Source organism: Trachypithecus francoisi, unplaced genomic scaffold (assembly GCF_009764315.1).
Source record: "Trachypithecus francoisi isolate TF-2019V2 unplaced genomic scaffold, Tfra_2.0 Lachesis_group3, whole genome shotgun sequence".
NCBI classification, from domain to species: domain Eukaryota; kingdom Metazoa; phylum Chordata; class Mammalia; order Primates; family Cercopithecidae; genus Trachypithecus; species Trachypithecus francoisi.
In genome coordinates this window covers 39,750,509-39,765,380 of record NW_022681468.1, presented here as the reverse complement: position 1 = coordinate 39,765,380, position 14,872 = coordinate 39,750,509, and the positions used below count along the sequence as shown (strand labels likewise).

At 45.1% G+C, this 14,872-nt stretch overlaps 1 long non-coding RNA gene across 4 annotated transcripts in view; it reads left to right on the top strand.

Moving 5' to 3' along the window:
- LOC117069462 overlaps nt 1-14,872 on the top strand; it is a 94,134-nt gene that overhangs the window by 62,700 nt on the left and 16,562 nt on the right. The window lies entirely within an intron of this gene.

Sequence of the window (14,872 nt, the reverse complement as noted above, 5' to 3'; positions counted from 1 at the left end):
CCCAGAGAGGGGCTCCCATGATGCCGTGGCCGGCTGAAGGGCTCCTCAAGTGCTGCCAGAGAGGACGCTGAGGCCTAGGGGGCACTGAGAGTGAGGGCTGCTAGCACATTATCACCTCTCACTCCCACCTCAGCCTCCCGAGTAGCTTGGGACTACAGGCGCCCCCCACCATGCCCAGCTATTTTTTGTGTTTTTAGTAGAGACAAGGTTTTGCCACATTGGCTGGGCTGGTCTCGAACTCCTGACCTCAAGTGATCTGCACACCTTGGCCTCCCAAAGTGTTGGAATTACAGGCGTGAGCCACCGCACCCCAGCCTGAGAATTATTATTATTATTATTATTATTATTTTTAACTCACAATGTCTGGGCTCTGTGAAAAGAGGAAAAGACAAGGATTTGCGATTCTGTCTCCCACACTACACTCCTGCTGTGCCAGCCCCCACCCTTGGATTTGTTAGCCTGGCATAGACTTTAGAATCAGGAGGCAGAAGTCAATTCTCAGGTCCAGGACCTACCAACTCAGCAGCCTTGAGCAAGTCACTGGACCATTCAGAACATCTGTTTCTCTCTTGTGGAATGGAGATAATAATACCTGTTTCACAAGACAATTAAGAGGATCGAGTGAAATATGTGAAAATATTATTGAGTAAACTCCCTTTAGGTCCTCAGAGAAGAAAAGCAAACTTCATCTGTAGGTTAAGAAACATCCTGTCTCCTGTGAAGAGGGGAAGGACCGTAGGGAATGGCTTCACCGAGGAAGTTGACAGTGGATGCTAATACCCATAGGCCGCAGATATTTAAATTTAAAAAAGGGAAAAATCAATGGGAAAAGGTCAGGACTCTCATTTTTCTAACGAGCAGTTATTTTTTATTTCTCCATGGAGTGCACTGTCACAGGGAGGCTGGAAGTGCTGACAGTGCACGCTGCTGAGTCAGGGGAGGGGAGACATTGCTGACACTGTTCCCGTTTCATAAACTTTGCAGGAAGGACCAGCCAGTGGACTCTGTCCTCCCTTTTACTCTTGGCAGGGGGTGCGGTGGGGGTCACGCAGCCTGGTGATCACTCAGGTTGGGAGCTGTGGTTGAAGGGTGAGGAGAAATAGGGTGGGGTGACAGCTCATAGCAAGCCAGTCAGAGCAGCGGGTCCATCATGAGGGTCAAACCTCACAGTTCCGAAATTCTCTCTTATATGGCAGTCTCTGAGCAATGGTCACGATGGAGAAGTTGGGCCCAGGCTGTCCCATGCAGCTTCGACCTCCTGAGCTCACATGATCCTCCCACCTCAGCCTCCTGAGTAGCTGGGAATACAGTGTGTACCACCTTGCCCGGCAACTTTTTGGATTGGTTGTATTTATTTATTCATTTATTTAGGTAGAGATGAGGTCTTGCAATGTTGTCCAGGCTGGTCTTGAACTCCTGGCTTCAAGCAATCCTTCAGCCTTGGCTACCCAAAGTGCTGGGATTACAGGCATGAGTCACCGTGCCTGGCCAAATTGCTGTGACTTGAAAGAAAGACTCTGTAGGGGATCCTCCCCTACACACACACACACACACACACACACACACACACACACGTGTACACACCTTGAAACAAGACGAGGAAATGAGAAGCTGGCTCACCTTGTCAGGCCAGGCAGAGCAGCGGAGGTTGCTACCTACCTGAGCTGGAACTTGTCCTTCACTATCCTAAGGGAATGCAGAATAAGAGGAAGAGATAATTCCCAGTGTTTCAGGTAAAGACTAGGGATCCCCCAAAACGCAGTAGTTCTTCAGTTGGTTGGTTGGTTTTTTTCCAGACACTCTGTCCTTAGGGAGTCACATTCAGGATCATGGCACTTTACTCCCTGTTCTTTAACACACTTCAAATCTGCCTTGGCCCTAAGGGTGCCAGGGTTCCCCAGCATGCTCAGTAGAAGGAAGTGGTGAAACAGGCAGGGGGGTCATACTCACACCCATACAGGGCAGGAAAAGCCCTGGGCCATGTATGAAAAGCTGCTGCTCCATCTCCCCAGCACAGCTGGGCACATCTGTCTGCCAACACTTGTCTCTAGCTGTGCTTTCTTGAAGGTCAGCGGTGACCTTTTAGTCATCAATTCCAGTGACCTTTACTCAGGCCTCATCTTCTAGCCGCCCAGCTCTTCTTTCTGAAATGCTCAGTCGAGGGAGCTAGTTCTCCCCCTACTCCTATCACAACTCTTTGTTGGGTTCTTTTTTCTCTTTTTCTGCATTTAAGTTTATATCTTTCTCAAACCTCTGTCTTTAGCCCTTTTCTTTCTCTGCTATCTCTCTCTCTCGGGGAAAACTTCGGTTTCTTTTGCGTCACGAAGTAGTATCTTGACAAGACTTTATTTTGTAAAGTAACAGTCATCTACTCCAACTAGCTTAGGTAAAGAAGGGTCTACATTCTAAGGGGTCTGTATGGCCCAGTAGAGAAGTGCGGGTTCTCTGGGCAGGGGCTGAAGCCAGGACTTGGAGGCTCCTTAGGAAGGAGGTAGAATTTGCCGAAGCACTGGTTTGTGCATTCTATGTGTCTGCTCACTTCTGCTTCCTAGATAATCTCTATCTCTCCCTCCTTTCCTCTCCACAGCCACCATTTTACTTGGAGCTTTCATGTCTTTCGTGATTTCCCTACTGTTGGTTGTATCTTCCATCTAGGCTATCTTATTTCACCAGCTCTGCCCTCTGCCTATAGTCCCATGTTTTAGAGGGTCCCATGCTTTAGAGGGCCTCACTCTGGCCCACTTTGGCTATACCTCTCATGGCGGAAAGAACCCACCAATGGAATGTTCCCACTCAGAGCCCATATTCCCCTTCTAGAGCCTAATTCCTGGGCCTGGGCCACTTCTCCAGGTACACTTCCCCAAGGACAGACCATACCACTATTGTACTTAACCCCTAGGCATGAAAGGTGCGCAATAAGTGTGATGCGATGAGAGTGGGAATGTGGATGGAGCTTGGTCATGTCTACATGAATGTACTCAAGGCCCCTTGTCATGTGGGACAGAGCCTGGGCTAGGAAGAGAAGTAGGGGGTGGGTCAGGGGCCAGCTCTTTCCATTCCACCATGTCCCCGCATGGAGCTCTGAGAAGTTCAAGAATTCCACATTTGAACCGGCCTTCCAGATTAGCCCTTTTCTTTCTCTTTTTTAAGGGCTGTATATTTGTATCTGTGTGTGTATTTTGTGTTTATGAGGGGATATTTATCAGTATAGGGGAATTGAAATATTTTGTTTATCAGTTTGTTAGTGTAGTTTACAACTTTTATATATGTGGTATGTGGACTTCCATCTGCACTCATGCCCAGGACCCCGCAGATCTTAGGGGCAAGTCTGTATTTTATTTTGGCCAGACTTGTAAAAAATTATATTCCCCAAACAAAGCTCTATGTAATCAACTGCTTGATGATAACCACTACTGCTTACTGGGAAGTAAGAGGCTCTGGCTGTTCATTCCTTTGGATGAAAATAACAGTCAAGTAGGACCTGCCTTTCACTAGAAAAAGGGTCAGGCCAGGCTAGAGCTGGTAAAAACTCACTGGGGAAGACCAGCCTGGCCAACATGGCAAAACCTGTCTCTATTAAAATTTAAAAAATTAGCCAGGCATGGTGGTGCACACCTGTAATCCCAGCTACTTAGCAGGCTGAGGCAGGAAAATCGCTTGAACCAGGGAGGTGAAGGTTGCAGTGAGCTGAGATTGTGCCACTGCACTCTAGCCTGGACAAAGAGCAAGAGTCCATCTCAAAAAAAAAAAAAAAAAAAAAAAAAAAAAGAAGCCAGTCTGAAGTTGCTGAGGAGAACAGGTCACACATCAATGCAAAGGAGACTTCATTCCTAAGGTCAATTTTTGCCTCTGTTTCAGATTTTCCTATAGTTCCCATGTGCTGGAACTCATCCCAGCCTAATTCACGTAAGGCCCTTCTAGGGTGCAGGAGCGGACCACAGGAACCTGGCTTAGTACTTAGCAGTACTTAGCAACAGCTTCTAAGGAGCAGCTCGGGACAATAATGAGCATACAGTGGGGATAATCAATCTCCTATTGATATCTTCAAGGGGAAAAATTAGGGGGATAGTCCATTTGGACGAGGAAGAAGTGTAACTGGGTAGGACTGGAAGTGGGGCAAGGTGAACTAGGGCAAGATGAAGTTCCATAACCTTCTCCACACTTCCGAAGTCGAGTCAGGTGCTTGTGCTGGGAGAGAGGACTGAATCCAGGATAAAGCTTCTGTTCAGCACAGCTCCATCTGCCAATGCAGATAACTTGGGATATTTTCATGCCAGATGTGGAAGGATCAAGAGCTTCACAGAATAGTTGTTGAGCTTGAGAGACAAAGAGGTAATTTTTAAAATAGGGAATATGGAGGAATATATATTCTAGGAAAAGCCTTGAGTATAAAACTTTTAAAGTTTTACATATATATATATGTGATTTAAATATATAGCTATACATATGTAACTTTTTTCTCTTGAGACAGAGTCTCGCTCTGTCACCCAGGCTAGAGGCAGTGGCACGATCTCAGCTCACGGCAACCTCCACCTCTCAGGTTCAAGTAATTCTCCTGCCTTAATCTCCTGAGTAGCTGGGATTACAGGCATGTGCCACTACGCCTGGCTAATTTTTGTATTTTTAGTAGAGGCAGGGTTTTGCCATGTTGGTCAGGCTGGTCTCAAACTCCCAACTTCAGCTGATCCACCCGCCTCGGCCTCCCAAAATGCTGGGATTACAGGCATGAGCCACCGTGCCTGGCCCATATTTAACATTTTAAGTTAAATAACATACACAGCTTTCCTGGACCTCAAAACCTGGTGTTAAGGACAGAGTTTCCAAAATGGAGATATCAGGCTGTTTTTACATAAAATTGCTTTATCTCAAACTCATTGATGTAGGCTCCAATGGAGGGAAGGGGATGCTGATGTCTTAGGACAGCTGCCTGTGAGAAGCTTGAAGAGCTGACTTGTGCAGTGCTTCTTAAGCCATAGCATGCATCGGAAACACCTGTCAGTGCTGGTTTAAAATGCAAAATTTGCAAGAATTTTTTTTCCTTATTTATCTACTATGGTTTGAATGTGTCCCCCAAATTTCATGTGTTAGAAACTTTATCTCCAAATGTGACAGTATTGGATCTTTAAGAGGTGATTGGATCAAGAGGTTTCAACCTTTATGAATGATTAATCCATTTATAGGTTAATGGATTAATGGGCTAATAGACTAGCAGGTAATCATGAGAGTGGAACTAGTGGCTTTTTAAGAAGAGGAAGAGAGACCTAAGCAAGCATGTGAGCTCACTCAGCCCCTCGCCATGTGATTCTCAGAGTCCTCACCAACAAGAATCCCCTCACTGATGTAGCCCCTCAATTCTGGACTTCTCAGCCTTCATAACTGTAAGACATAAATTACTTTTCTTTATAAATGACCCAGTTCCACATATTCTGTTATAATCAACAAGTAACGAACTAATACATTATCTAAAATTATCTCTTGAAAGCAATTATAGTAAGGATCTTGCTTTTTAAAAAAACAAAAAATTATTGTATATATTTTTAAATTTTATTTTATTTTTATTTTTATTTTTATTTTGTTGAGACGGAGTCTAGTTCTGTGGCCCAGGCTGGAGTGCAGTGGCCGGATCTCAGCTCACTGCAAGCTCCGCCTTCCGGGTTTACGCCATTCTCCTGCCTCAGCCTCCCAAGTAGCTGGGACTACAGGCGCCACCACCTCGCCCGGCTAGTTTTTCGTATTTTTTTTTTAGTAGAGACAGGGTTTCACTGTGTTAGCCAGGATGGTCTTGATCTCCTGACCTCGTGATCCACCCGTCTCGGCCTCCCAAAGTGCTGGGATTACAGGCTTGAGCCACCGCGCCCGGCCGACAATATATTTTAAATTTTATTTTATTTTATTTTATTATTTTTTTTGAGACGGAGTCTCGCAGTCGCCCAGGCTGGAGTGCAGTGGCCGGATCTCAGCTCACTGCAAGCTCCGCCTCCCGGGTTTACGCCATTCTCCTGCCTCAGCCTCCCAAGTAGCTGGGACTACAGGCGCCCGCCAACTCGCCTGGCTAGTTTTTTGTATGTTTTAGTAGAGACGGGGTTTCGCCGTGTTAGCCAGGATGGTCTTGATCTCCTGACCTTGCGATCCACCCGTCTCGGCCTCCCAAAGTGCTGGGATTACAGGCTTGAGCCACCGCGCCCGGCCTATTTTAAATTTTAAAAAACTACTTTAGCCGGACGTTGTGGCTCACCCCTGTAATCCCAACACTTTGGGAAGCCAAGGCGGGTGGATCACGAGGTCAGGAGTTCAAGACCAGCCTGGCCAAGATAGTGAAACTGTCTCTACTAAAAATACAAAAATTAACCAGGTGTGGTGGCAGGTGCCTGTAACCCCAGCTATTTGGGAGGCTGAGGCAGAGAACTACTTAAACCCGGGAGGCAGAGGTTGCAGTGAGCTGAGATCACACCACTGCACTCCAGCCTGGGCGACACAGCGAGACTCCCTCTAAAAAAAAAAAAAAAAAACTAGCAATACTAGGAGAAAGTAAGCACAAGCCCGGTGTCTCATGCCCAAGATCCCAGCACTTTGGGAAGCCAAGGTGGGATGAGGGCTTGAGGCCAGGAGTTTGAGACCAGCCTGGACAACATACGAATACCCCATCTCTACAAAAAATATTTTAAAGTTTTTAAAATTAAAAGAAATCTTTTTTAAAGTGTTATGCACATCTATAGTCCCAGCTACTTGGGAAGCTGAGGCAGGAGGATTGCTTAAGCCCAGGAATTCACTGCTGCACTCCAGTCTGAGTAGACCCTGTCTCAAAGAAAAATAAAAAGAGAAAATAAAATTTTATGTGCAAAAAGTTAGCAGAGGGCAAAGTCAAGTAAAATTTCCCCATATTAACTTAGAATTAGTAATAAGGGCAAAATGGTCTAAAGGTTTCATCTGTTAGGGTCCTAGCAAACAAACAAAAAAAACCAAAAAAAAGGATGGCCTTACACTGAGTCATTTAGGAAAAGTGAAATAAAGTCACTATTTACAAAGCATGGATTGGGCTTAGACAAAGCAAAAGAGACATGCACTACCATTGGGCTGGTAGTGCAAGAGCCACTACAGCCACCGTGTCTGTAAGGGCAAGGCGATGGAACCCATTAAAGGAACCTAGAAAGCTGATAGAGAGGGCCACCTGGCAGGAAGGAACCAGAAAAATAAATATGCCAACTTCCTTGGCCAATCCCTAGAGGCTGGAGGGCAAAGGCAGCCTACTGATGTCATCCTTGTAACTCAGCCTCATAGGCAGAGAGCAGGGCAAAGAAGGGTGGGGAGCAGATTATGAGTAGCAAATGGTGAAAATCTAGCACCTGTCAGAGATGGCTAAGGCACTGGAGTGGCTACTGTGTATCTTAACAAGCACTGAAGACAACAGTATAGAGATTTCCTTTTCTATCATCTTGTTTATATAACCATGCAGTAGGTTTATAAGAAACCTATCATTAAGTGGCCAGGTGCAGTGGCTCATGACTGCAATTCCAGTACTTTTGGAGTCCGAGGTGGGCCGGATCATTTGAGGTCAGGAGTTCAAGAACAGCCTGACCAACAAGGTGAAACCCCGTCTCTACTAAAAATACAAAAAAAATTAGCCGGGCGTGGTGGCGGGTGCCTGTAATCTCAGCTATTTTGGCAGGCTGAAGCAGGAGAATCTCTTGAACCCAGGAGGTAGAGGTTGCAGTGAGCTGAGATCGTGCCACTGCACTCCAGCCGGGGCGAGAGAGCAAGACTCTGTCTCAAAGAAAAAAAAAAAAAAAAAAAGAAACATAACATCAAGTGTTATGGTTTTGTATTGTGTCTCATTCCAGAAAAAGCCCAGAAATCTGAACTCCCAGTAAGTACTCAAGCTGAGGGCAGTGGTTCACATCTGTAATCCCAGCACTTTGGAAGGGTGAGGTGGGAGGACCGCTTGAGCTCAGGAGTTTGAGAACAGCCTGGGCAATAGCAAGACCTTGTCTCTACTAAAAGTAAAAAAGGAGTCCCTAGAACTCAAGGATAGTCTTTCTTCTCTTGGGCCCTGTCAGGGCTGTGCAGAAACCCCAGAGTCTCGCAAGCCAGCTTAGTCCTGCAACAGATATGCAGAGGGAACATCTGTACCCTGAAAGAGGAAGGTCAGACCCCGACCTGGCTTCACAGGGCCCTGCGAGTCTTTAGGTATGAGTGGGCCCAGGCTGCCAGCACTGACTGGGCTCACCTTATCTTGGCTCCTGGGCTGAATGGCTGAGCTTTCCAGGCTTGGGCTGGGGTGGTCCCTCTTATTTAGCTTCCTTGTCAGCAATTTCCAGAAGGTGAAAGTTACCTGTCCAAGGTAGTAACCTTAAACTGCAATAGAAGTAACTTTCTGGGCTAGAGATGCCAAGGTTGTACCGAAAGTTGCCAAGGCAGTAGAGCACTTAGCCCTGTCTCTGTGTCCCCATGAAGGCCCTAGTCTTCTTCCTTTGACTGGTATGTTGGCGACCTATAAAGCCTGGGCATGGGCAGGGCAGGCTGCAGGGCCCAGTCTGGCTTCCCGTGGAAGCCAGTGAGTTTCCTATGAAGAGGAAGTTCTGGCTTGTTGGCCTCAAGGGCAGGGAGAGAGGCCTTCTCTAACCCCAGCAGTAAGGAAATGCTCATTCTATTCTATGTAAAGGGACCCCTAGTGTTTCCTGGGCTGACACAGAGAAGAACTATTTATTTCTCAGCTATAGTTCTCTGACTTGGCAAGCTCAGGCTGGAGTGGGGAAAAGCAGATCCAAGACAATCATGTGATGGAATTACACCTGCTGAGATAAAGAACAGTGCTGCTCCCCAAGCAAACATTCTTGCAGACTCTGCACTGCAAACTCAGCTCAGGAGGCGCTAGGCTAATTTGTCTTTTGCCAACTAAAGGCAAATGGAGGAGGGCAGAGCCTGGCAGCTTCTCCTGCTGCCTGGTGATTTGAGGATCACTCTGCCTCCCTCCCTCCCCACTCCACCACTCTCCCACTGGTGCCTAAATAACAGGTATGAATTCGCTCCACTTCGCCAAGGAGCAAGGAAATGCACATCGCTTTACTTTTTTCAATCGAATGGAATCATACTGTGAGCCCCACCTTGCCCTGGCTGGTGCAATCCCCAATATTAATGATTATTGAAATCCCCTCTTTTCTGTTGGGCCATACTAGAATCCAGGGCCCCGCTTAGTAATAGCAAAAATGGGACAGGGGATTGAGTTAGCCAACAAAATAGCCACCATTATTAATGTTACTTCTTTTGTTATGTGACACAGCTATTGGACTAAAAGGATTCCCCTCAAAGTGCCTACTTTACCTGCAGGCTCTACCACAGGGGCCCTCGTCGATATTTCCAAGGTTATATAGTTAGAGAGTTTCCTTGAGGTATTAGTCCTGTGCCAAGTTTGAGTGGTGGTGGTGGTAGAAGGAGTATTGAGGAAACTTTAGATCTTCTCCCCATAATCTAGGTCAGCATCCCCTGTTCTTTGTTGTAGGTAATTAATATTTTCTCATTTTCATGTATGTAGCCATGTAAACAGCTTAGAGCATCCTCTTCCCCTCCCGGCCTGTCAATCAAATTGCTGCCCCTAAACCCCTCCTACAAAGACATTCTGACTTCCAGGCACCAAATGCTCCCCTAGACACCAGCAACCTCCAGAGCCCTTTACAGAAAAGGTACAAGGCTCCATTATTTGAGGATGCCTCTCCTTATGTCCTCCCAGACTCGTAGAATCCAATTCTGTCTCTTATCCACAAAGCTCTAGCTTCTCTCTACCTAGTCCCCACCTCATCCTTTGGGGTACTGCCATCTAATTCCTTCTTGGGCTTGACCCTTGAATTACAGAGAAACCATTAGCTAACTGCTGCCACCACTACCACCAAGACAAAATGAGGAACTAAGACTGACCACTAAACACGAAGCCTTGGCTAACTGGGAAGCTAGGAGGTCAGTGAAGAGGAACAGAATTTTTTTTTCTGCCAGGTGTAGTGGCTCACGCCTGTAATCCCAGCACTGCGGGAGGCTGAAGTGGGTGGATCACTTGAGGTCAGGAGTTCAAGACCAGCCTGGCAAACATGGTGAAACCCCATCTCTACTAAAAATACAATAATTATCCAGCCGTGGTGGTAGATGCCGGTGATCCCAGCTACTCAGGAGTCTGAGGGAGGAGAATTGCTTGAACCTTGGAGGCAGAGGTTGCAGTGAGCCAAGATTGCGCCATTGTACTCCAGCCTGGGTGACAAGAGTGAAATTCTATCTTAGAAAAAAAAAAAAGAAAAGAAAAGAAAAAGATTTTTTTTTTCTTTTTTTCCTATAGCAGAAAGGAAAAATAAAAATAAAAAGCCTCATTCGATTATCATCATTTGATTATCGTTCTGTTACCAGCATCATTCCTTTGGGTGAGTCATTGCTGCCTCCAAGGGATCCCATATTAGGATGCCCCCTTGGGAGGGGTGAGGAAGCATGACTAACACCTGAGTGTAAAGAGGTTCACCCTACACTTCCTGACGTGGCAGGTGAGAGAGTGTGGGTGGGGAACTGGGAGGGGACTGCCTTTCCTTACTTTATAGTCCTGTTAGTCCTGTCCAGTGGCTGGCTTTGTGGTTGGCTCCATCAGGTAGGGCCCACCAGGAAGCCTTCTCTTCTTTCCATTGAAGACAAGCATCCAAGTTTTCTGTGGTTTGTTAGGGCTGGGCAACCACATCCTTAGCAGGCAGCAAGGTGGGGCAATGACCTCCGATATCAAACCACCTGGGAGTTACTGCTGCTATGTAAAAAACAAAGGCCCAAAGGTAAAATTTGGAGAGAGCAGTGTACTGGAACACCGGCTCATGTATCTGGCAGAAGCACTGAGGCCACTACTGCTGGCCTCTTTCAGTGCCACCTGGGTGGGGGTCAGCAGTGATTTCATTCAACTCATATGGTCAGGGGCAAGCACTGGAACAAAGTTCTCCCCAGGAGAGGTAAGAACCAGAAGGGAGCTTCTGGGTTCATCTGGATTAATAGAAGCCATGAGTATTGACTCTGGCGGGAGCCAGGTTCCTTTGCTTACTAGGTGTGTGACCTTGGGCATTTACTTATGTTCTGTGACTCAGTGTTCTTATCTCTAAAATGGGGATAGTATGTCTCCTTCATAGAAGTGTTGCAGGGATTTGTTAGTGTATTTAAAGCACTTGGAAGAGTGCTTGTCACATAGCAAGTATTATATAAATGTCCACTGTGTAGTTACTGTTGTTGCTGTCTACAGAAGCCAGATGTGGACCACAGAGCCAGAAGCCTCAGGCAAGTCTCCGGAGCTGAAACTAGAAAGAATTATTTATAACAGTTCCCATCCTGCCTAGGGCTACAGATGAGATAATAGCTGTAAAACAATCTCAGCTTCCCTGGGAGGGGCAAGATGCCCAGATTCACTGCTAGAATACACCAGCAGAGGCTATTTCTTTTGGGCTCTGCAGCCTAAGCAGACCCTCCCCTTAGGTGGTTGAGATACCCACTTAATGGCCATGATTCGAGGGTCCCCAACACATCTCCATCATAGGCTTGCCTCAGTATCTAAAATTTTCTTCAGGACTTCCAGTTTGGAAGATGTAACCTATTCTACAGCCAGACTGCCAGACTGTCTGTGTGTAAACCCTGGCTCTGTCACTCACTAGCTGCATAATCTTGGAGAAGTTACTTAATGTCTACACCTCAGTTTCTCATCTGCAAAAGTGAGGGTAATGACAATAGTCTCTTGATAGAGGCAGAGTGCGAATCACATAAAATAGTGTGTGTGAAGGCTTAGCAAAGTGCCGGGTACACCCTGAACTGGTGGTAATGGTGGTTTGACTAGAGAAGGCATACATTTGCAATTTAATAGTGACTACTGGATGAACTTGGAGGACATTACGTTAAGTGAAGTAAACCAGGCACAGAAAGACAAACACCACATGATCTCCACACATATGTGAAATCCGAAAGAGTTGATTTCATAGAAGCAGAGAGTAGAATAGTGGAGAGGCTGGGGAGGGTAGGGAGGGGAGGAGAACAGGAGAGATTGGTCAACAGGTAAAAAGTTACAGTTAGGAAGAATAAGTTCTAATGTTCTATTACATGGTGGGGTGACTGTAACTAATAGCAATGCAGTCTATGTTTCAAGATAGTTGGAAGATTTTGAGTGTTATTACAAAGAAATGATAAATGTTTAAAGCGATGGGTATGGTAATTACCTTGAGTTGATCATTATACAGTATGTATATACATGCATTGAAACATCACATTGTACCCCATAAATATGTACAATTATTTTGTGTCCATTTTAAATAAAAAATTAATAAAAATATTTATTAAGCCACAGATACTCAATTTTTAAACACTTTATAATAACAATTATCACATGTACAAAAATGTTGAAAAAGGAATACAAGTAACACCTTTAAATACATCATTTACTTTTTTTCATTATGATTATTATTACTTTTTGAGATAGGGTCTTACTTTGTTGCCCAGGCTGGAGTGCAGTAGTACGACCTCCCCGGGCTCAAGCGATCCTCCTACTTTAGTCTACAGAGTAGCTGGGACTACAGGTGCATGCCCAGCTAATTTTTGTGTTTTTGGTAGAGATGGGGTTTCTCCATGTTGCACAGGCTGGTCTTGAACTCCTGTGCTCAAGCGGACAGCCCCACTTTGGCCTCCCAAAGTGCTGGGATTGCAGGTGTGAGCTACCACGCCCAGCATCATTTACACTGAATAATTGTTTTATCTTTGTCTTTGCCATTTTGTTTTCTGCATTGTTTGTGGGGGTTTTTGTGCTATTATTTTACTGTTTGGTGAGTACATATATTTTCCCCTTAATAATTTGAAAATAAGTTGCCAAGCATCATGACACTTTAAATACTTCAGCATATGGTTACCCCAAATAAGGACATTATCCTACATAACCACAACACTATCACCACATCTACAATAACTGATAATTATTCTTTAATATTATTTAATACTGAGTCCATATTCACACTTTTTCAATTGCTCCCAAAATGTCTTTCAGAACTGTTTTTTTCCTGTTAAGAACCAATCTTTTCTTTTTTAGGGGCATTGTCTTTTGAAGAGACCGGGCCATCTGTTTCACTTGTGGGGTTTGTCTTACTGTTTTCTTGTGGTGGAGTTTTTGGTAAAGTTTTGAAGAAGGATGAAAACACTCTGGAGCTTGAGCTGGAATCCCTGGGCTGCCCCAAGGACACATGCTCTGCTGCCCGTCGAAAATGAGGGAAGAAACCAATAAACAGGCGCATTCATTTCCTTCTTTATTGCAGCAAAACATATATAACGTAAAATGCATCATTTTAACCATTTTTAAGTGTACTATACAGTTCAGTGGCATTAGGTACATTCACGTTGTTGTGCAACCATCACCACCATATACATCTCCAGAACTTTTTCATCTTCCCCAGCTGAACCTCTGAGCCTGTTCAACACAAACTCTCCATTCTCCCCTTCCCTCAGCTCTGGCAACCACTATTCTACTTTTTGTCTTTGTGAATTTCACTACTCCAAGTATCTTACACATTACTTGTCTTTTTGTGATTGGCTTATTTCACTTAGCATGATGTCTTCAGAGTTCATCCATGTTATACCGTGGTCAGCATTTCCTTTCTTTTTAAGGCTGAATAATAATCCATTATGTACATGGAACACATTTTGTTTATCCATTCATCTGTTGACTGACACTTGGGTTGCTCCCACCTTTTGGCTAATGTGAATAATACAGCTATGAACATGGGTTTACAATTTTCTGATTGCATCCCTGCAAGGCACACTCTGTTTTGTTTTGTTTTGTTTTTTTGAGATGGAGTCTCGCTTTGTCGCCAGGCTGGAGTGCAGTGGTGTGATCTCGGCTCATTGCAATCTCTGCCTCCCGCCTCCCGGGTTCAAGTCATTTTCCTGCCTCAGCCTCCCGAGTAGCTGGGATTACAGGCAAGCACCACCACACCCAGCTAATTTTTGTATTTTCAGTAGAGACATTCACCATGTTGGCCAGCATGGTCTCGATCTTCTGACCTCATGATCTGTCTGCCTCGGCCTCCCAAAGTGCTGGGATTACAGGTGTAAGCTGCCGCACCTGGCCAGGCATGCTCATTTTTACCTTATGTTGTGGAACTAGCCCTCGTGCATCCTCTGGTAATTTTAGAAATCGTGTTTCAAATCTGAATGATTCTCTCCCTTCAAAATCTAACATGAAACAACTCTGTCAGTCTTGCCATTATCTGGGTTTACAGCCATCTATACCAACAAGAGAAATGTGGGCACGACTCATAGCAGGTGTTTCTGCATTGCTTAATGTTGTAAGTATACTGATTATACTATTATGGAGTAAGAAGACAAACATTCCAAGCTTTTAAAGCTAAATTCAAAGGCCAGAGATGCCTTTTTAAATCAACCTAAAGCATTTTTAATCTGTTAGGCTCCCATACTTCAGAGGACAGGCCTGTTAAAGGCACTTACTCCAAGATTTCAGATGTACACATGTGATTTATATCTAGCTATCCACAAAGTATGAGAGGAAGCAGGGCATAGTAGGATGAGCTCTGAACTGGATAATGAGGAGATAGGGATCCAGTATCTGGACTCTGTTGATAACCGTGTGACCTGGGGCAAAGCCTCAACTTTTTTGTGCCTGGATTTTCTCATCTGTCAAATGGGAAGTTGGCTTATAGCCCTCAAATGCTATGATGGGCTGAGCTACATCTTATTTTTTGTTATTATTGTTTGCAGAAGTCTGTAATAGGAAGTCAGGTGTGGAAATGGGGAAGCACTGAAGTTGAGTTCACAACTTAGTGCACACAAATCAGTTGGGTGACCTTGTAGAGATTCTGTAATTTTATGAGCCCATATT